Below are 21,824 nucleotides of genomic sequence, written 5' to 3' on the forward strand. Positions count from 1 at the left end.
CCGCCGCCGAAAGTGACGAGGAAGGTGATAACACGACCTCCGTTGCGGAAGTCTTAAACCTCTCGAGGGAGCACTCGCGCTCCTCGACGTCCGTCCCCGGCCCCGACGGGCTTGGCTCACACCCTGCTTATGGGAATGAACACCCCGGCGACAAGGACGCACAAAAGACTCACTTCCATAAGCATACAACCCACGGCTCTTCATTGAAGATGAAGAATCCATCAGCGCCGAAGGAGACGCAGGGCACCCCGGCGTCTACCTCAGACCGCAAGAGTCTAAAGCCCCACTCGCAAACGCAGCCGCGACCAGCGACTGAGCTTTCGACAAATAAAGGCGCTCCCCCAAAACCATCCGACGTAACGCTCCATGTAGGAGCGCCCATCGCAGTACAACACGCAACGCCCGTAACGTCGAGGCCAGAAACCTCCACAGACAATTTACTTGTCGAGAGCCTAGCGAGGATTGTTTCCGCCGATACCCATAAGCGGACGACAAAAGACACGTCGAATACCACGCAAAGGGCTAAAGACACGCCGAAAAAGCCGAAGGGGAGCCAGGAATTGCGCCCTTCATCTAGAGGGACTCCTGGCCTACCGGAAGGCTTTTCAGAAGGCGACGGAAACCTTTCTTCGACGTTGAGGGAGAGGTCAAAGTGTTTCCAGGCAGAAAACACTAATTCCCTCCCTAGACTACTCAGGGATACCCCATGAAACTCTGGAGAGACTCCATTTCTGCATGGAGAAGATGGAAAGGTTTATGGAAACCCAAACCCACCAACACCCAAAAGACCAAGGGAAGGACACCAGGGCCAAATTTCCTAGGTTGTTTAATACTTCGCATGACAAATTAAATGTGTATGACCTCACTGAAGAGGAACAACATTTTCAGGAAGAGGATGAGTTTTTGGGTGTAGAGGAAGAACGAAACCTAGAGGCATCAGTTATGGCATCAGGGTCAGAGTACGCTGATGGGGACTGCCAGGGGTGTGAGGTAACTACCTCTAGTTCTTCTCCGAAGCCCCCTGTATCTGGATCTTCTTGAAACCCCTCCCATGCATCGCCGGTCAGAGGCCGGTTAACATTGTTTCTTCCAGCATGGGAGGGAATAACATCAGACCGTTGGGTACTATCAACCATAGCCCGCGGCTACTGTATAGAATTCAACAGTTCCCCAAAGTACAGACCCCCACGGGGATGACGCATGACACAAGAACACCTCGCCATCCTTCTACAGGAAGTGGAACAGCTACTGGAAAAAGGAGCTATAGGGGTAGTGCCTCTATCTCAGGTAACGGAAGGTATTTATTCAGTGTACTTCCTTGTACCCAAAAAGGACCTAACCTTGCACCCTGTATTAGATCTGCGCCCAGCGAACAAATTTGTGAAACCACAAAAGTTTCGCATGGTAACCTTACAGGAAGTAATCCCCTTGCTATCACAAGGGGATTTCATGACAACACTGGACATGAAAGATGCATACTTTCATATTTTAATGTTGCCAGCGCACAGAAAATACCTCAGATTCATGATAGAGAACAAACACTACCAGTTCAGAGTGCTACCCTTCGGGATGGCAACAGCACCAAGGGTTATCACGTAGGTAGTGGCAGTGGCCCATCTGTGCAGGTTGTCCATCCCAGTATACCCTTACCTCGACGATTGGCTCATAACAGGGGATTCTTACGAAACATGCTTCTCCAATACCCAAAAACTGTAGACCTTTTGTTCCAACTGGGCTTCTCCATCAACGAGAAGAAGTCCAGTTTAGACCCCAGCCCGATCAAACAATTCCTAGGGGCTTTAATTCGAACAAAGGACGGCCTCGTCTTCCCCTCCAACGAGAGGGTCCAAAACATGCTGTTTCAGATCCCCCAATATTTGGCAGGTCGAGAGGTGACGGTACGCAAAGCAATGCGCTTGCTAGGAATGATGGCGTCATGTATTTATTTGGTACCTCACGCGCGCCTGCGCATGCGCCCAATGCAAGAGTGGCTCAACAGCCAGTGGTGTCAGGCCAGCGGACAATGGGACGATCTAGTGGTGGTCTCGCAGGCCTTGGTTCTCTCGCTGCGGTGGTGGACAAAGAAAAACCTGCTACTAGGGAAACCTTTTGCCACACCCGCAGTGGAAGCCACTCTAACCACAGACGCATCCCTCACAGGATGGGGGGGGGGCTCACCTATCCCATCAGACCACCCACGGAGTGTGGACTCCGAGCGTAGCATCCAAGCACATAAATCTACTGGAGTTACTGGCAGAGTTCAAGGCACTGAAAGCCTTCCAGGAACACCTACAAGGAAAGACGGTGATGGTCCTCACGGACAGCACCACAACCATGTTCTACCTCAACAAGCAAGGGGGAACCCACTCTCCAGGACTGTCCAAGCTGTCCCAGAACATCTGGAAGTGGGCTCTCAAACACATGTTCCTACTGTCACAACATGTACCAGGGGAACTCAATCTGCTAGCAGACGAACTCAGCAGAGATTTCCCCCTGCCCGCAGAGTACGAATGGCGGTTACACGAAGACCTCGTCTTCGACGTCTTCACACAGTGGGGTTTCCCAGAGATAGACCTGTTCGCAACTCTGGAGAACTCACAATGCCTAGATTACGCCTCCAGGTACCCTCAGAACCAGTCCAAGGGGAAAAGGTCTATCGATTCCATGGTCAGGGAAATTTGTTTACGCTTTTCCCCCCGACTCCCCTTCTCAACAAGATTGTGCACAAGATGCACCGGGAACAAGCCACCATGATACTAGTGGCCCCTTTGTGGGGCCGGCAACCATGGTTCGCTCATCTGATAGAGATGTCTCTGTCTCCACCAGTGACACTGCCATGCCTGTACAACATGCTGTCACAGGACAAGGGCAGGACACTGCATCCATGCCCTCAAACCTTGAACATAGCAGCCTGGCTCCTGAGGTCATAGAATTTGGACCTTTGGAACTGCCACAAAGGTGCATGGACATACTCAGGGAAGCTAGAAAACCTAACACTCGTCACTGTTATTCTAGCAAATGGAAGAGATTTGTCATCTGGTGTAGAGGAAGAAGCATCAACCCAGTTGACTGCTCTCCCACACAAATTGTTCTGTACCTGACCCATTTGCTGGATTCAGGTCTAGTATTCAATTCTATTAAAGTCCACCTAGCGGCACTTTCTGCATACACCACTTCCCAACTTAGTGTCATGGTGGAAAGTCCCAGTGATCAAGGCCTTAATGTAAGGGGTAAAAAGGATACACCCTCCAATAGCAAACCCAGCTACCGGCTGGGACCTAAATGTGTGGTACTCACCAGGCTCATGGGTTCACCCTTTGAACCCATGCACAAGGCAACTCTTAAAGACCTCACGCTTAAGACTGCTTTTCTAATAGCTATCACCTCCATTAGGAGAGTAAGTGAACTACAGGCTCTTTCTGTTCTAGACCCCTTTGTAACGGTTCACAGAGATAAGGTGGTTCTACGCACACACCCAAGGTTTGCACCAAAATTCATCTCGAAATTCCATGTCAACCAGTCAATAGAACTACCAACGTTCTTTCAAAATCCCTAAAATCTAGGAGAAAAGAGCCTGCATACACTTGATGTGTGCAGAGCTGTCATGTTTTATATGGAAAGAACTAGACCACTGAGAAAAACTAATCAGTTCTTTGTCTCGGTGGCAGCAGGAAGAGAAGGAGATGCAGCATCAAAGTCCACTATATCTAGATGGATTGTTCAATGCATCACTCTCTGTTATACTCTTGCTAAGAGAGAAGTACCCTTCAAGCCAAGAGCACACTCTACTCGTGGCACTGGGGCATCCAAAGCTTTCATTGCAAATGTTCCCCTTCAGTCCATCTGCAAAGCGGCAACCTGGAGTTCTGTACACACCTTTACAAAATATTACTGTCTAGATGCCCACTCTAGAGCTGATTCCCAGTTGGGACAAGCAGTATTAAGACACCCTTTCTCTACTGTTCCTTCTCACAACCCACCTCCAACTCCGGGTACTGCTCGCTAGACTATGCACAGCACGTGATTCTAAGCAGATTAACAAACATCAGAAGACAATGCATTACTTACCGTAAAAGCATTTTTGATGGTTGTATCTGCTTAGATTCACATGTGCCCACCCTTCCTCCCCGCTCGGATGGAAGGAACATAGACATCCTTTTCTATATCTCTCTTTTCTGTACTCACTCACGTCTAGAAGGCTCCCTCAGGGCAGAAAAAATACAAACAGAGGGACCTCGACGCGTGAGGGATTGTGGGTACACCGCACGTCACTATAGGGATAGTGTTAGACACGCCTTGTCGACGTCCCCTTTACGACTACGAAAAACAAAATGCAATACTCTGCAGTGACCACTGGATGTCGGACCTATGCACAGCATGTGAATCTAAGCAGATAAAACCATCAGAAATGCTTTTACGGTAAGTAATGCATTGTCATATTTTACACACTTCTAGTTTAACACATTAATTACAGTTAATAAAGCAAGTTAAATTCAGTCAAGAAAAGTATACAAAACTCCCTAGTTAAATTGTAGACAAGTTTGAGCAAGAGTGAAAACTGAGTATAACGGCACAGTGAAAACCAAGCACAAATGGCACTCAAGCAATTTCTCACAAGGGAGGGAAAGCACAAGTTATACAGGAATATCTTCTTACACACCCTAGCAACACTTCCCAAAAGTTTGTGAACAAGTTTAGGCAAGGCAGTACTTTAGCATAGAGTACTTAAATGAAAACCGAGCAAAATGGCACTTCACAAGTATCAAAAGTTGGAAGGAAAAGGTGGTTATAAGAAGTAGGTGCATCAATACAGTTCTAGTTGAGAAGCAATCTAGAGAAGGCAGTTCTAACAAATTCAGCCAGAGTCAATAGCCCTGTGCCAGAGTCAGTGGTACAGGGCAAAGGGCCCAGGAGCAAAATGTTCTTGTAGCTGCAGTCAAGTCTTTGGTTAAAGATTCAAAAAGGTGGATGCAGAAGGTGAAAGACAATATTTAGAAGATAGATGCGGCCAACCCAACAGGTAGGTAAAGGATTTAAAACACCTTTAGCACTAGCACGCGAAAAGGGCGGCCTGGCGGAACAATCTACCTTAATATGAAGAAGTGGCTCCTGCAGTGACGGTTGTTCCTGGTAGTTCCTGCAGTCGGGGGATCCAGCAGAGGAAGAGAGGCTCTCGTCGTGGAGGAAGGTTTGATTTACTGCACTACCCAGGGATGAAACCAGCCGCGGTGCTGCCCGACAAATAGGTATGCTCCTTTAAATCGCAGTCCGGGTGAACGGGTGCTTGGCTATCCGGTCTCAGAGTACAGAGTACTGGCGATTAGAATAGGGCAGGTCCGGGAAGGCGATTGGAAAACTGGTTGGCCCCACCAGCTCAAGGGAAGAAGGCTCTTTCAGATGAAGATCTTCTCTCGTCGTGTGGAGAAAAGTGGTGAGACGCTGCAGCAGGGCTTCACCGGGGTTCCGTCGTTGCAGATGTCGTTGGCTTCTCTCCTCTTCGGCTTCTTGGTTCCAGTGGCGACGTCTTGCTCTTGCAGTCCTTAGTACCCTGCTTTTATGCAAAAAGATCCCCATTCATACAGCCTAGCTGTCACTCACACAGCAGAGTGTTCATCTTGGCGGGAGACCCTCCAGCCTATCAGGACAGAGTGCGACCTGGGTTGGTGAGGCAACCCTGTCCAGGGGTCCTACTTCCCTCCCCACACAATGGACCCACCCCAGACTCAGTGGCGCCGAAAGGAGGGCTTCTCAGCAGAAGCCCGCCAAAAGGACGAACAAAGGATCCCCGACCTGGGTTAGGAGTTTAGAGGAAGACACGAGAAAGAAGTTATATTAAAGTTCTGGCAAATAAAACCTACCGGAGTAAAGTTAATATAAAAATAAACCGGCGGTATGTTAGAGGCTGTCAGTAAATGTGGTAGCCTCGAACAATGGGAAAATCCCATAGGGAAATACTCGCAGTCGAATATTTTTAGTAGTAACCACTGCCACCAGCCATAAACTTTTGAGAGAGGGACTGTAGGGTACCCTCTCGAAAATGAACAGGGAAAAACAATTAACCCTTCCCAGTACCTCCATAGTACCATAGTAAGATGGGTTGTACTGGTTTAGTTCATAAAAATTGACTAGTAAAGTCAATGGGGACTTTACATGCCCTGGGAGAATGTATTCAGTTCCAGGGTATGGCGTCTATGGTTGGGGGTCGCTACGACACCCCTGTGTCACTGCACGGAGTGTGCTGTGTAACACGAGGATAAGGATGGTTCCTATGGGGGTGAGATAAACCCCATAGACATTAAACACAAAAATAGCCTGGAACACACATAGCAGAAATGTCTGAGAGTGGGAAAAAGTCTCACTCTTAGCAGGAGAAAAATAAAACCCTTCAAATCCAGCAAAGCTGCTGGGGGACTCTATAGGTAAGGAAAATTAGCCATAAGATGAGAATTCTCCTTAACATGGTGTCCTTCCCCCTGGTTAATCCTAACCAGCTCAGAGAATGGTAGCCAAGTGGCTTATGAGTTGATTGGTCCTACCAACTCAAGGAAGAAGTTCTTGAAGGGGCTTCTCTGTCGAGATGAACTTGGCGATTTGGACCTGCAGCAGGGCTTCACCGGGCAAACCAACAGTCCAGGAGTTGCAGCAGCCGCTGTCGTCTTCCAGCTAGTCTTCGGTTCTTTCGTTCCAGTGGTCGACTCTGCCTTCCAAGCCAAAAGACTCGCCTTTTAAACCGTTTTCTCCCATTCATCCCAGCCTAGCTGCCACTCAACCAGCAGGATGGCTGTCCTTGCTGGACAATCAGCAAGCCAATCACGCCAGAGTGCATTTGGCTCTCCTTGGAGACTTAACACAGGGAGTTTCTTTCGGGCACCTCCCTCACTTCCTGCCCACCCCAGACACTCAGGCGCCAGATGTGTAGGAACAAAGGTACCAAACCTGGTTTGGCGCGCAGAGACAAACTCCAGAAGGAACTTTCCAAAAAGAAACTATGAAAAAAGACGACCGTGGGGGCTCAGACGCCATCTTGAAAAACATGGCTCCCGTGATTTTTAGCTACTGGTGTTCGTGATCGGCGAAAATCATTTTAGTTTGTTGTAAAACCACTGCTACCATCTATTTTTGATAGGAAAGTTTAGCAATTGACTGCTATATCTCCAACACTCTATTGGAAAATAGTGTGTGCGGGGTCTAGGAATTTAAAAAGACTAGTAAAGTCAATTTAACTTTACTTTCTCTGGGAAACAGTAGTTTATCCCAGAGAAGGTATTTAAACCATGGGAGACCCTAGAAGGCTTCGCTTTGTCACTGCACTGATGGTGCTGTGTGACACACATGAAAAGATGATGCCTATGGAGTTATCTAAAACTCCATAATCAAAGAACACAAGAATAACACACATCAAAATACATGAGAGTGGGGAAAAAAAGGCTCTCACTCTCTCCAGGTAAAAAAATCAAGTCCTCAAAATCCAGCAAAGTTGCTGGGGGTCTCCAAGTTGAAGGGAATTGGCACATTTATGAGAATTCTCCCTAACATAAAGCATAAGGTTTTACTTTCCTTAGAAGCTGACTTGCCATTCTACCAGAAAGTAGATAGAATGTTAATTTCTCCAGCATGGGGTCTGGCATGGATTCACATACTCATAAATATTCCCCATCAGGCCGGGACCAATCACTGAGCTATGTCATACTGCCCCAGCCAATGACTGCCCTCTCCCTAATCCCCTCCTCTGGCAGCCATCTTCAGATTTGTACAGCACATTCAAGTGTTGGGAGTCCTGTGCTCTTTCTCTACATCGGCCGACAAGCAGGCATCCATTTGTCAGTGAATTTCAACACCCCTCAATGGCAAGAATCGTCAAAGTTTCAAAGAAGATTCCAGAAGGCCATCAGGCCTAATCTGCACTCCGGACCATGTCGGAGAAGAAGGGGACGCTACCTTTTCAAGCTCTGCTCCAGCTGCGGACTATGGAATGTTTGTAGAGGACAAACCCCTCCAGGGCCTCTACTGTCCATCTGGATCACAGGGAAGCGGATTGCAAAATCTGCCTCGGGTTCTCCAAACAAACCGTGAAGGATCGTCGCAGTATGCTGGCAGCGTGACTCGGCGTCAAGGCCTCTGCACCGTGTGGGAAGCATGGGCATGCCACATCTAGGGCACTCCACCCGTGGGGGCCCAAGACAAGGCCAAGCACTGCAAGTCAGTTTCCGTCGGGGGAGCCGCGCAAGCGGGTTCCGCAACGGGCAGCGCACACATCTTCACTATCTGCCTTCATTGCTCCAGCTCCTCCTCGAAGAGGAAATTGGCTAACCCGAAGAAGCTGTGGGCAAAGCCAGCAAAAACTAAGGAGCAGGAAAAGACGACCGACATACCCCTGAAGGCCGAAGCGAAGTCGACGATAGTTGGTGGCGGCCGTCCTCTCGAAGGCCAAGGGGGCAAGACAAGGAAGCCCCGGCAGTGCCCAGAGTATCCCTGCATCCGAGATGGGAGGCATCAGCCAAGCTGGTGGAGGGGGACACTGGACAAGAGGATGCCATCCCTGATCCCGAACCAGACTCCCCTGGAAGCAAAAAAGGGGGTTGGGGGGGGGGGGGGGTTCAACCGTACTCCAGGGCATGGATATTTCTTCCTCGAAGGAGGACCAGGCATCTGTCCACATGAGCCAGTAGGCCGTGGGAGACGACGGCGAAAATCCTGATGGTGATGGCGGGGCACAGTAGGCCCACCGCCCGACCCCTCAGAGGTATGCATCGCTGGACATCCTTTCGACCCTGCACACCCTGGTGTAGGAGAATCAAATTGATGCCAACGACATTGCCGGCCCTGGTGGCCCTGGCCCAACCTCCAGCGAAAGAGAGAAAGCAGCACCCTACACAGCTGCATCAACCTCCACACGTGCCTCCCCCCACTTCGAGACACACTAGGACAGACATGACGGACACGGATGACGACATGGGCATGGTGGGCGGTTCACCGCAGCCAAGGGCCTCTTCCCAAGACAAGGTGGGGTTGTTCCATGCCATGGTCGCCAGAGCGGCGGAACTGTTCCAACGGATACTGGAGGAGACCAGGAAGGAAGGTTTCCTATATCAACGTGAGGCTAAGAGGAAGACCATCTTGGCGGTGCCTCTCCTGCACAACGTTTGGGAGGAAGGCCTGGCTTTGATGAGGAACCCGGCCACGGCCTCGGCCAAGAGGGATTGACTGGAGAAGAAATACTGGGTACCCGAGTCCGCACCCAAGTGCCTATGGTCACAGCCTTCCCCAGATTCAGTGGCCTCGGCGGCAGCAAGGAAGAAGTAGTCTAACCCCTCGCCTTCATCCTCCGTCCCTCCGGATAGCAAGGGAAAGAAGTTGGATGCCATTGGAAGAAAAGTAATCTACTCTGCAGCATCAACAGTCAAGGCGGCCAACGCCCTTGCTATTCCGGCCAGGTATGTCAGGGATCTGTGGTATAAGATGGCCCCACTGGTAGAGATCCTACCCGGCGACAAGCGGGTCGAAGCACTTTCCTCCAGGAGGGGGAGGTGGCATCAGACCATGCAATCGGTGGCCCTTGACATCGAACACAGGGCTCCGACAGATGGCTGAACAGTGTCTGCCTCCATTGTCATGGCTGGCTGAAAGCAACCAACTTTCATCAGGAGGTCCAGACGAGGGTTCTGGTCATGCCCTTCGACAGGGACAACCTCTTTGGGAAGGCCGACGAGTCGTTGCAGCTGTCAAGGTTGACACTGAGACGGCCTGTTCCTTGGGCAATCTTCAACAACGCCCGTCCTTTCGAGCCCGTGGCGGGAAGTCGGGCAGGGTCCTCTTTGTACAGTCCACCCTCCCGGTCCACGACCAAGGAGGCCTACAGAGGCATTCTAAGGCCTTCTGTGGAGGTGGCTGACGTTGCTCCCAAGGCGGCAGGCAGGCCTCGAAGCAAGATTTAACCGGCCAGGACATCGGGGCCCCATCAGCGAGTGGAAGAAGATCTCTACTGACCGATCGGTGCTGTACCCTCTCGGCCACGCCACACTCTAGTGTACCAACAGAAGTGTCCACGGATATCACCGGGGGCCCAGCAGGAGCAGTACATCCTCGGCTCCTGCAGGAAGGTACGGGCCATGATGAGAAAAGGTGCAATAGAGCTGGTTCCAAAGCGACTCCGGGGCTCCAGTCTACTCCAGATACTTCTTGGTAAAGAATGGTGGCTGGAGGCCCATTCTAGACCTGCGGCGTCTCGAACACTTCAAGTCCCAAACATTCAAGATGGTCACGTTGCAGCACGTGCTCGGCCAAGTAGAGATAGGATTCTTCTTGATGTCGCTGCACCTGGAAGATACATACTTCCATTGCCCACCCTGTGCCTTCCTTGTTGCACTCTTTTCCCTACTTAAGGAGCCCTCCAGCCTCTTCGTTTGCAGATGGGGAGAAGGTGCAAATAGATCTAGGTCACCTGACGTAAACCCTGCCCACCTTCTTAGCCCTGCCTCTTCCTTCCTGCTCTGAACTCTTAGATCAAGGGTGCCTAAAGCGAAGGGCAGACCAAGAAAAGGACAATTCCTGTCGGCGCATGTTCGGCCAAGGAGGACCCAGGGCCTGCCCCCCCCCCCCCCCACCCTCCCCTCCTCGCTCAGACAGCAGGTAAGCATGCACCAACATGTTTACTCTCTCTGTCCCTACAGACCATCCCCACCCCCTCTGGTCATCCTGTGATGTTCCCTTGTGCTCCACGCCTTCCCGCGCACAGGTGTTGCCTTGTTTGCTTGATTCTTCTAACCCACATCCCCTCCCTCTCCCCCCCACCACACACACACACACACACACACACACACACACACACACACACACACACACACACACACACACACACACCACAGCCCCAGACCCCCCCCTCCCCTCCCTCCAGCCTCCTTCTGCAGGAGTCTGTCCTGAAACATTCTGGTGTCTCCGTCTTGCGGACAATGCTGGATTTTACGTTTTTGGACTCGCAGTGCGTCACCCTTTCTCAACTTTCACGCTGGACTTGCTTTGCATCTTGTACTCATGGTGGCCCTGAATCATGCTGTTCCCATCTTCATCTTGTATTCTGGCTTGCAACATTGTGTTACTACTGGCATCTGCAATTGTATTCACTCTCCCCTCTTGCTTCTCCACTCTTTTTGACTGCTTACTCTGTTCTCTCCTCCTCTCCCTTTCTCCCTTTTCCCATATTCTCCTTTCTTCTATGCACTTACCCTACAGGATTGTCCCTGGACCTAGTGTGATAGCAGCCTCGCCTGTCTCCTTTCCCCTCCCCTTACTTGTGCCCCCCACCCCCTCCAGCACTATCTGAAATGTCAGGCCTAGTAGGTTAGTCGCTGTTTTGTTCCTCCCCTTCCTTTCTGCACCCCTCTCCCTCGCCTTTTTGTTTTTCTCTGGCTCTACCAGAAATGTCGTCAAGACTAGTACGGTAGTCGACCGTCTGTTTCCATTTCCTTCCCACTCTCCCCCTCCCTTCCTTATCTATGTCTTAGCTCTTGCACTATCTGAAATGTCGTCAGGCAGAGTACGATAGTTAATTACTGTTCATGGCCTGTAAGAATGTAATGGTCTTTTCTCTTGTTCCCTCCCTTGCCTTGAAGTGCTTTGAAACACATTGTGTATAGGCGCTATATCAATAAACTATCATATCATATTCACGAAAAGCATCAGAGGTTCCTGTGCTTTGTAGTACAGGGAAGGCACTACCAATTCAAGGCCCTCCCCTTCGGACTGAAGTACGTGCCCAGGGTGTGTACGAAATGCCTGGCACCAGTGATGGCCCATCTGCGTCTAGGGGGGCTTCATATGTACCCGTACCTCAACGACTGGCTCGTTCGGGCCAGGTCAAGGGAAGTAGCGTTCGAACACACAGAGAGGTCCGTCCGGCTGCTGACTGATCTGGGGTTCTCCGTTAACTATCCAAAGGTCTGCTTGATACCATCGTAGAACGCACTGTTCGTGGGGGCCAGGCTCAACGCGGTCTCCTGCCTGGTGGCCCCCTCGGAGGAGAGGGAGCGGCCATACTGGGCAAGGTGCAACCGCTGTTGGCACTGAAGGCGGCCATGTTGCGGTCCATGAAGTGGCTGCTCGGCATGATTTCATCGGGCATCTACCTGATCCGGCTCTGCAGGTTGCAGATGCGACCCCTTCAGGAGTTTCTGGATGCTCGGTGGATCCAGGTGTCCGTCGAGCGATCAGTTGGGGGGCGTGTGCTCCAACATCGCCGGGAGCACAGTCTTCCAGAGTCCCCCGTACTAGGAGACGGTCACCACGGACGCTTCCCTGAAGGGATGGGGAGCCCACACCGGACGTCTCCTTGCCACAGCCCTGTGGCTGCCTGAGGAGAGGGATCTCCACAACAATATCCTGGATCTGCGGGCAGTGTTTTGGGCCCTCAAGTCGTTCCTACTGTCCCCCAAGGGCAAAGTGGTGAGGGTCTTCATGGACAACACCACGATGTTCTCCATCAGGAAGCGGGGAGGCACCAAATTCCAAATATCAGAAATTCGCCAGCAGGTTCCGCCAACCGAGGAGCATGGGGGACGCGCTTTCCTTCCAGTGGGAAGGCCTGTTCCTGTATGCGTTACCCCCAAGCGCCCCCCCCCCCCGCCCCCGCGCCACTCCGCCTGCGAGTCATCAATCAACTCAAATTGTGTCGATGCAGGATGATCGTAATCAGCGTGGCCGAGGCAGTTTTGTACCCGTACCTTCTCAGCCTGTCAACATCACCTCCAGTCAAGCTGCCAGTGGTCGCGGATCTGCTCACCAGAGAAGAAGGCACAATCCTGCATCACGACCCAGGATCGCTGAACCTGAAGGCTTGGCTCCTGCAGCATTAGAGTTCGGAGGGTACGAGTTGCCGGCGGACTGCAGAGAGGTCCTTGCCTGGACTAGAGCATTGTCGACTAAGTGCTACAGCACAAGTGGAAGCGTTTTTCTACATGGTGCCGGTTGCAGAAGATCAACCCTCTGAGGTTCATGGCCCTGCAGATTGTTCCGTACTTGTTGTCCCTGGCCAAGGCGGTGCTGGCGCGCGCCTCTATCAAGGTGCATCTGACGGCTATCTCCCGCTACACCTGGTCTCCAGGACGGTCTTCTCTTTGGTCCCACCGTCTCGTCATGGATTTCCTCAAAGGACTGTTTCGATTGTTGCCGCCGGTGAAGGCGCCTGCCCTAGCATGGGAACTCAACATGGTGGTCCCCTTCGAGCCTATACATCAGGCCCCTCTCGTTCCTATCTTGGAAAACTGCTTTCCTCGTGGCCATCCCATCTGCCAGGAGGGTGGGTGAGAACCAGGCCCTATCCTGCAAACAGCCATGTCTGACCTTTCACGACTTGAGGGTGGTGCTGCGGACGCACCCCTCCTTCGTGCCTAAGGTTCAGTCGGAATTCCACCTGAACGAGCCTTTGGTGCTGCCTGTGTTCTTCCCTAAACCTTTGTTGCCGACTGAAAGGACTTTGAACTCGTTGGATGTGGCTCATGCTCTGAAGTTCTGTGTGGCACGCACAAAGCATTTCCGGAAGACGACTCAACTATTTGTGAACTTTGGTCCTGTGAACCATGGGAAGGCTTTGTCCAAGGCTTCCATCTCCAGGTTGCTCTTCTGCTGTATCACATACTGTCACCAGTTGGCAAACCAACACTGCCCTGTCGTCCGAGAGCCCATTCCACCACAGCGATCGCTGCGACAACGGTGTTCCTGTCTGGTGTGCTCCTGCTGGACATCTGCAGGGCTGCTACATGGAGGTCTATGCACATCTTCACAAGATTCTACTGCGCCGACGGGGATTCCAGGGAGGAGTGCAGGGTCTGCCAAACAGTGCTATGCAACCTGTTCGCTTGAAGGTGAGCCTGTTCTTGAGTAAGTGTAATTGCTTCTGTTGAGCCTTGCTACCTCCTGTGGTTGTGTAATGTTGTACTACTATGCATTCTTTATTCATGAGCATGTGAATCCCTGCCAGACCCCATGCTGGAGAAGGAACAAGTTACTTGCCTGTAACTAATGTTCTCCAGCATGGTTCTGCCATGGATTCACATGCAAACCCTCCCGCCGTCCCCTCTGCGGCTCTTCTTAGTCATACTGCCACTTTGTGATTACCAAATCTGAAGATGGCTGCCAGAGGAGCTTAGGGAGAGGGCAGTCATTGGCTGGGGGCAGTATGACCCAGAGCTCAGTGATTGGTTTAGAGGAGAAATACAGTCTGTAAGTGAAAGTGAAAAGGTTTTTTCTTTTACCAAGGGTTGCCGGCCTGACGGGGAATATTCATGAGCATGTGAATCTATGCCAGACCCATGCTGGAGAATAACAGTTACAGGTAAGTAACTTGTTCCTTTCTCACCTGTGAATTGGGTCCCCCTCTTACCAAAAGTAATGCTGTTGGTTCCGTTCCACTGTACTCTACCTGTTAGGATATGCATTTATGGGTGTCCCAAATTGGGTATTGCTTCCCCTGACTTGCTGTTAGCCTGTCCAGAATAAGTCTGCCTTAGGTTACATTTACCTCTCAAGTTGCTGATAGCCCCTTTAAAAAGTATATAGCTTTTACTTTACTTGTTAGCTGTGTGCCATCCTAAAACAAGTTAAATAGATATCCCTTACCTTAATCTGTGTAGAACTGATCTGAAAAGCAAACTGTAATAGTATTTCTGATGTTTGTTAATCTGCTTAGAATCACATGCTGTGCATAGGTCCGACATCCAGTGGTCACTGCGGAGTATTGCATTTTGTTTTTCGTAGTCGAAAAGGGGACGTCGACAAGGCGTGTCTGTAACACTATCCCTATAGTGACATGCGTTGTACCCACAATCCCTCACGCGTCGAGGTCCCTCAGATTGTTTTTTTCCGCCCAGCTTATGGTCGCCTTACGCGGAGCTCCTAGAGAGACATTGCTAAACCATTACTACGGACCTCGGTCCTTAATATATACTTATTGTTAAAGATCCCTCCCCTCGACGTTAGCTGTGAAGCTGTTTCTCCGCCGAGCAAGTTTTCGACGGAGGAGAAGAGACGGAGGAGATCCTTCGGCGCTGCCGAACACGTGGCCAGGCCTCGCCGGCCAACATACAGTAGGGAGAGTGGGGGTTTCGAACTTTTACCCTCTCGTCAAGAATGTCTTTTTCTCCCCTATCTTTCCCTCGGGGTTGTTATCACCAGTTTTTATTGCCTCAGCTATGGAGAGGACACCTTTTAAGTTTTGCCCACGCTGTAGGGGCAAATACACTTGGAAGGACAAACACAAGCTCTGTAATCGTTGCTTGCCCCTCGATCATAAAGAGGACAGCTGCGCGGCTTGTAACCTCTTGAAACCAAGAACTCTTAAAGAACGGAAAGTTAAGAGGTGGGCGGACTACGCGATGTCGAAGTCAGTTTCCTCACCCGCCGCCGCTGTTATAGAAAGTGACGAGGAGGGTGACCCCCAGAAGGAGCGCTCGCGCTCCTCGACGTCCGTCCCCGGCCCGACGGGCTCGGCTCACGCCCTGCTTATGGGGATGAACACCCCGGCGACAAGGACGCACACAGACCCCATAGGCCTAAGCACACAACCCACGGCTCTTCTTCGTCCAGGACGAAGGATCCACCAGCGCCGAAGGGGACGCAGGGCACTCCGGCGTCGACCTCAGACCGCAAGGGTCTCAAGCCCCACCCACAAACGCAGCCGCGACCAGCGATTGGGCTTTTATCTAAGACGGGCGCTACCCCAAAAACATCCGACGAAACGCTCCATAGAGCGGCCGTCGAAAAACAACGCGGAACGCAGGCAACGCCGACTCCAGAACCCTCGACTGACAAACTCGTCGTCGAGAGTCTGGCGAGAATTGTTTCCGAGGACAAACGTAAGCGGACGACGAAACAGACGTCGAATACCGCACCCAAGGATATAGAAACGCCGAAAAAGCACAAGAGTAGCCAGGAACTGCCCCATCCATCTAAAGGCACTTCTGAACTACCGGAGGGCTTTTCTGAGGGCGACGGAAAGCTTTCGTAGACGTTGTGGGAGCGTTCGAAGCGTTTTGAAGCCGAAAACACTGATTTCCCCCCTCTAGACTATTCAGGGGTTCCCCATGAGACCCTGGAAAGACTCCATTCTTGTATGGAAAAGATGGAGAGGTTTTTGGGTAGCCAAAACCCACCCACACCCAAAAGACCAAGAGAATGGACCCAGGATGACCCTAGGGTCAAGATTCCTAGGCTATTTACCCCTTCTACAGATGCATATGACCTCACTGAAGAGGAGCAAAACCTCCAGGAAGATGAGGAGTGTTTAGGTGGAGAGGAAGAACTTGAGGAGGAGAGGTTTGAGGAAGACCCTTACACTAGCGCAGGAGCTTTTGAAGAAGATACAGCTACCTCACAGCCCTGGCACTCCCCATCAGTGCAGCCTTGGCAATCCCCATCAGTGCACTCAGACCCTGATGTCTTTCATCCTTCTCCTCCCAAGGACTCACCTATTGGGAACACCTCCCCCATAGATGACCAGCCTTCACTTAATGCACTATTGCGCAAGGCAGCAGCGCATTTTGAAATGGACACAGGGGAGACCCTTCCGGACATAGACTTTGTAGAAAAGGTTATTAAAGAAAAAGCCCCGTTCAGCCAGTCCATTCCACTCCTGGCTTCTATAAAGAGAAGAATAACTCCTTCCCTTTCCAATCCGGCCTTAGTCAGAGGGGTCAACCCTCGGATAGAAAAGCTCTTCAGCCCTTCGTCTTCTGACCCTTTGTACATCAGGGGACATTCTATCCCGGACTCTCTGGTAGTGACTAACACAAGAAAGAGAGCGGGGGTACCACTATCTACTAGTGAGGCACCACCTGACAAAGAGGGCAAGAAGCTCTATGCACTTGGGAAGAGAATCACGACATCCGCCGCCTTCTCAACCAGGATCGCGAATAACAATTCCCTACTAGCTAGCTACGCAGATGCACAGTGGAGCAAGCTGCGCAGCGAAGCAGAGGACGCACCAGAACCCCTGCGCTCACGCCTGTTAGCTATTATATCAGAGGGAACTCTTGTAAACCAGGGCATCGTAAAGAACTCCTTAGATGCCGCAGAGACAGCTGGCCGCTCCCTGATTCAGGGAATACTTCTCAAACGCCATGTCTGGCTGCGCATTTCGGGATTTAAGCCAGAAACCCAGGCTTCCCTAATAAATAAGCCCATAGAGCAAACACATCTGTTTGGGAAAGCAGTTGATGAGGCCCTAGAACATGCGAAGAAGGAGTTTGATACCATCAAGACTCTTGACCAAATTTTTAGGCCACCTAACAGACGCAGCTATGGCAATAGACGCTCCTTTTGTGGCCAACGCCAGCAGCAAAGCCAACAACAATTTTACTCTGCTACCAACTGGCCCTCTAACCAAAGCACCCAGTTCAGTCAAAGAGGCCAACGTCGTGGCAAAGGAAGAGGGCGCGGCTCCATTCCAAAAGGTCCCACGCCCAATACCAACAAATGACCCAAAGATTCGGGTCCCCTCCCATGCATCACCGGTCGGGGGCCGGCTAACATCGTTCCTTTCAGCATGGGAGGGAATAACGTCAGACCGCTGGGTATTATCCACCATAGCCCACGGATACTGCATCGAATTCAACGGTTCCCCCAAATGCAGACCCCCACGGAACCGACGCATGACACCGGAACACCTCACTATTCTTCTTCAAGAAGTAGAAGAGCTACTGAAAAAAGAAGCTATAGAGGCTGTCCCCCTATCTCAGGTAACAGAAGTTATTTATTCAGTGTACTTCCTTGTACCCAAAAAGGACTTAACCATGCGCCCTGTATTAGATCTGCGCCCAGCGAACAACTTTGTCAAACCCCAAAAGTTTCGTATGGTGACCTTGCAGGAAGTAATCCCACTGTTATCACAGGGGGATTACATGACAACACTAGACATGAAAGATGCATACTTTCATATTTTAATGTTGCCAGCGCACAGAAAATACCTCAGGTTCAAGATAGAGAACAAACACTATCAGTTCAGAGCACTACCCTTCGGGATAGCATCGGCACCAAGGGTATTTACGAAAGTACTGGCAGTGGCAGCGGCCCACCTGCGCAGATTATCCATCCCGGTTTACCCGTACCTCGACGACTGGCTCATAACAGGGGATTCTTACGAAACATGCTTCTCCAATACCCAAAGGACCGTAGACCTTTTGTCCCAACTGGGCTTCTCCATCAACGAAAAGAAGTCCAGCTTAGACCCCAGCCAAATCAAACAATTCCTAGGGGCTCTAATCCGAACAAAGGACGGCCTCGTCTTCCCCTCCAACGAGAGGGTCCAAAACATGCTGTTTCAGATCCCCCAATATGTGGCAGGTCGAGAGGTGACGGTACGCAAGGCAATGCGCTTGCTAGGGATCATGGCGTCATGTATTTATTTGGTACCTCATGCGCGCCTGCGCATGCGCCCAATGCCGGAGTGGCTCTACAGCCAGTGGTGTCAGGCCAGCGGACAATGGGACGATCTGGTGGTAGTCTCGCAGGCCTTGGTTCTCTCGCTACGGTGGTGGACAAAGGAAAACCTGTTATTAGGGAAAACTTTTGCCACACCCACAGTGGAAGCCACTCTAACCACAGACGCATCCCTTACAGGATGGGGGGCTCACCTATCCCATCAGACTGCTCACGGAGTGTGGACTCCGAGCTTAGCATCCAAGCATATAAACCTGCTGGAACTATTAGCAGTGTTCAAAGCACTGAAAGCCTTTCAGGAACACTTACAAGGAAAGACAGTGATGGTCCTCACAGACAGCACCACAGCCATGCACTATCTCAACAAGCAAGGGGGCACTCACTCTCCAGGACTGTCCAAGCTGTCCCAGAATATATGGAAGTGGGCTCTCAAACACAACATGTTCCTACTATCACAACATGTACCAGGGGAACTCAATCTGCTAGCAGACAAACTCAGCAGAGACTTCCCCCTACCCAAAGAGTACGAATGGCAATTACACGAAAACATCGTCTTAGACGTCTTCACGCAATGGGGTTTCCCGGAAATAGACCTGTTTGCAACCCTGGAGAACTCACAATGCCAAAGTTACGCCTCCAGGTACCCCCAGAACCAGTCCAAGGGGAACGGTCTGTTGATTCAATGGTCAGGGAAATGTGTTTACGCCTTTCCCCCGACTCCCCTCCTCAACAAAGTGGTGCACAAGATGCACCAAGAGCAGGTTACCATGATACTAGTAGCCCCAAGGTGGGCCTGGCAGCCATGGTTCGCTCACTTGATGGAGATGTCCCTATCTCCCCCAATGAAACTTCCCTGCCCGTACAACATGCTGTCACAAGACAAGGGCAGGACACTGCATCCATGCCCTCAGACCATGAACTTAGCAGCCTGGCTCCTGAGATCCTAGAATTTGGACATTTACATCTCCCTCAGAGATGTATGGACATCCTCAGGGAAGCCAGAAAACCTAATACTCGCCACTGCTATTCTAGCAAGTGGAAAAGATTTGTCATCTGGTGTAGAAGTAAGAACATCAACCCGGTTGACTGCTCTGCCACTAACATTATTCTGTACTTGACCCATTTACTGGATTCAGGTCTAGTGTTTAATTCCATTAAAGTCCACCTAGCGGCACTTTCTGCATACACCACTTCCCAACTTAAAGTGTTGTGGTGGAAGATACCAGTTATCAAGGCCTTTATGGAAGGGGTAAAGAGAATACACCCCCCGATAGCTAACCCAGCTCCCGGATGGGACTTAAACGTGGTACTTTCTAGACTCATGGGCACTCCTTTCGAACCCATGCACAAGGCAACTCTTAAATACCTCACTCTTAAGACTGCTTTCCTAATAGCTATCACCTCCATTAGGAGAGTAAGTGAACCACAGGCTCTTTCTGTACTAGACCCCTTCGTATCAGTTCACAAGGATAAGGTGGTTCTTCGCACACTCCCAAGGTTTGCACCAAAATTCATCTCAAAATTTCATGTAAACCAATCTATAGAACTACCAACGTTCTTTCAAAACCCTTCCAGCTTGGGAGAAAAAAGTCTGCATACACTAGATGTACGCAGAGCTGTCATGTTCTACATGGAAAGAACCAGATCACTGAGAAAGACTAATCAGTTCTTTGTCTCGGTGGCAGCAGGAAGAGAAGGAGATGCAGCATCAAAGTCCACTATATCTAGATGGATTGTACAATGCATCACTCTCTGTTACACTCTTGCTAAGAGAGAACTACCCTTCAAGCCAAGAGCACATTCCACTCGAGGCACTGGGGCTTCCATAGCATTCATTGCAAATGTTCCCCTTGAGTCCATCTGCAAAGCGGCTACCTGGAGTTCTGTGCACACCTTTACAAAACACTACTGTCTAGATGCACACTCTAGATCTGACTCCCAGGTGGGACAGGCAGTATTAAGACATCTTTTCTCTACTGTTCCTTCTCATAACCCACCGCCAACTCCGGGTACTGCTCGCTAGTCTATGCACAGCATGTGATTCTAAGCAGATTAACAAACATCAGAAGACAATGCATTACTTACCGTAAAAAGCATTTCTGATGGTTGTATCTGCTTAGATTCACATGCGCCCGCCCTTCCTCCCTGCTCGGATGGAAGGAACATAGACATCCTCTACTATATTTCTCTCTTTTCTGTACTCACTCACGTCTAGAAGGCTCCCTCAGGGCAGAAAAATACAATCTGAGGGACCTCGACGCGTGAGGGATTGTGGGTACAACGCACGTCACTATAGGGATAGTGTTACAGACACGCCTTGTCGACGTCCCCTTTTCGACTACGAAAAACAAAATACAATACTCCGCAGTGACCACTGGATGTCGGACCTATGCACAGCATGTGAATCTAAGCAGATACAACCATCAGAAATGCCTTTACGGTAAGTAATGCATTGTCATTACAACACTGGGTATTACCTGCCTAGGGTAACGACATACCATTCTTGAAAAACTGGTGTAGCTAACCCCGTGGTCTGCCTTGAGCCATCCAAAAATAGTGTAATACGTTCCTACTGATCTAGACTGTGTTCCAGTGAGCTAAAAGGTAAGTGTAATAGTACATTGCACCCTAAGATCCAATTTCCCCAGAATAACTGTTCTCCTGAATCAGGGTTATCGGTTTTAACTATTCCTAGAATGTGTACCACTATTCAGAAAAGTATATTGTTCAGTTTGTTGACTAAGTGATTTCTTGCTGAGCGTCACGCTACAACTGCTAGGGTCTACTACCCTCGTATTACAGAAAGTGGTCTAAAAGTAACCTTTGGTTTGACATCCCTAGAACTACTTACTGTTAGGTATTCTAAATATGGTTTTTGTGCTTTGGTATGTGTACCTTCAAGCTTTGTGGTGTTCTTTTTAAATAAATGTTTGATTCTATGACCAGTACTTACCCCAAGACTTAACTTGGACTACATGTATTTAACACCTTTATTTTGTATAATACTTCTGGTTGTACGTGTTTCAATTGAATCATTGGTGGTGCTACAGGTTCTATGTACCTCCTAAGAACCTCTCTATCTGTTAAGGTAAGCCTGGCTGCTCTGTCTACGCTACCATATACTCAGGTGGTAAAAGCAAGAGTGGAGCCTTGTACTGCCTCAGTTGAATGGTTTTACTAAGCTCTTAGTTGACTGGTTAAACTGAAGCTCTATCGGATCCCAGAGATTCGGAGACAGATGCCGGGCATCAATAAAAGGTTCATACTCCTGACATATTCCTCCAACATATGGTAAGGTGCTGTCCTGTTCCAGTTGCACGAGGGTCAAGAACACCCAGTTTTGTACGCCAGTCGAAAGCTATTTTCCCGAGAACAAAATGATTCAACTATGGCATTGG

The 21,824-nt window shown here is 50.3% G+C and overlaps 1 protein-coding gene across 4 annotated transcripts in view; it reads left to right on the top strand.

The window, feature by feature from the left end:
- Positions 1–21,824, top strand: part of ABCF1 (ATP binding cassette subfamily F member 1) — a 1,170,658-nt gene that overhangs the window by 536,805 nt on the left and 612,029 nt on the right. The window lies entirely within an intron of this gene.

The sequence above is a fragment of the Ambystoma mexicanum genome, chromosome 13 (assembly GCF_040938575.1).
Source record: "Ambystoma mexicanum isolate Mex_15411 chromosome 13, UKY_AmexF1_1, whole genome shotgun sequence".
Taxonomy (NCBI): Eukaryota; Metazoa; Chordata; class Amphibia; order Caudata; family Ambystomatidae; genus Ambystoma; species Ambystoma mexicanum.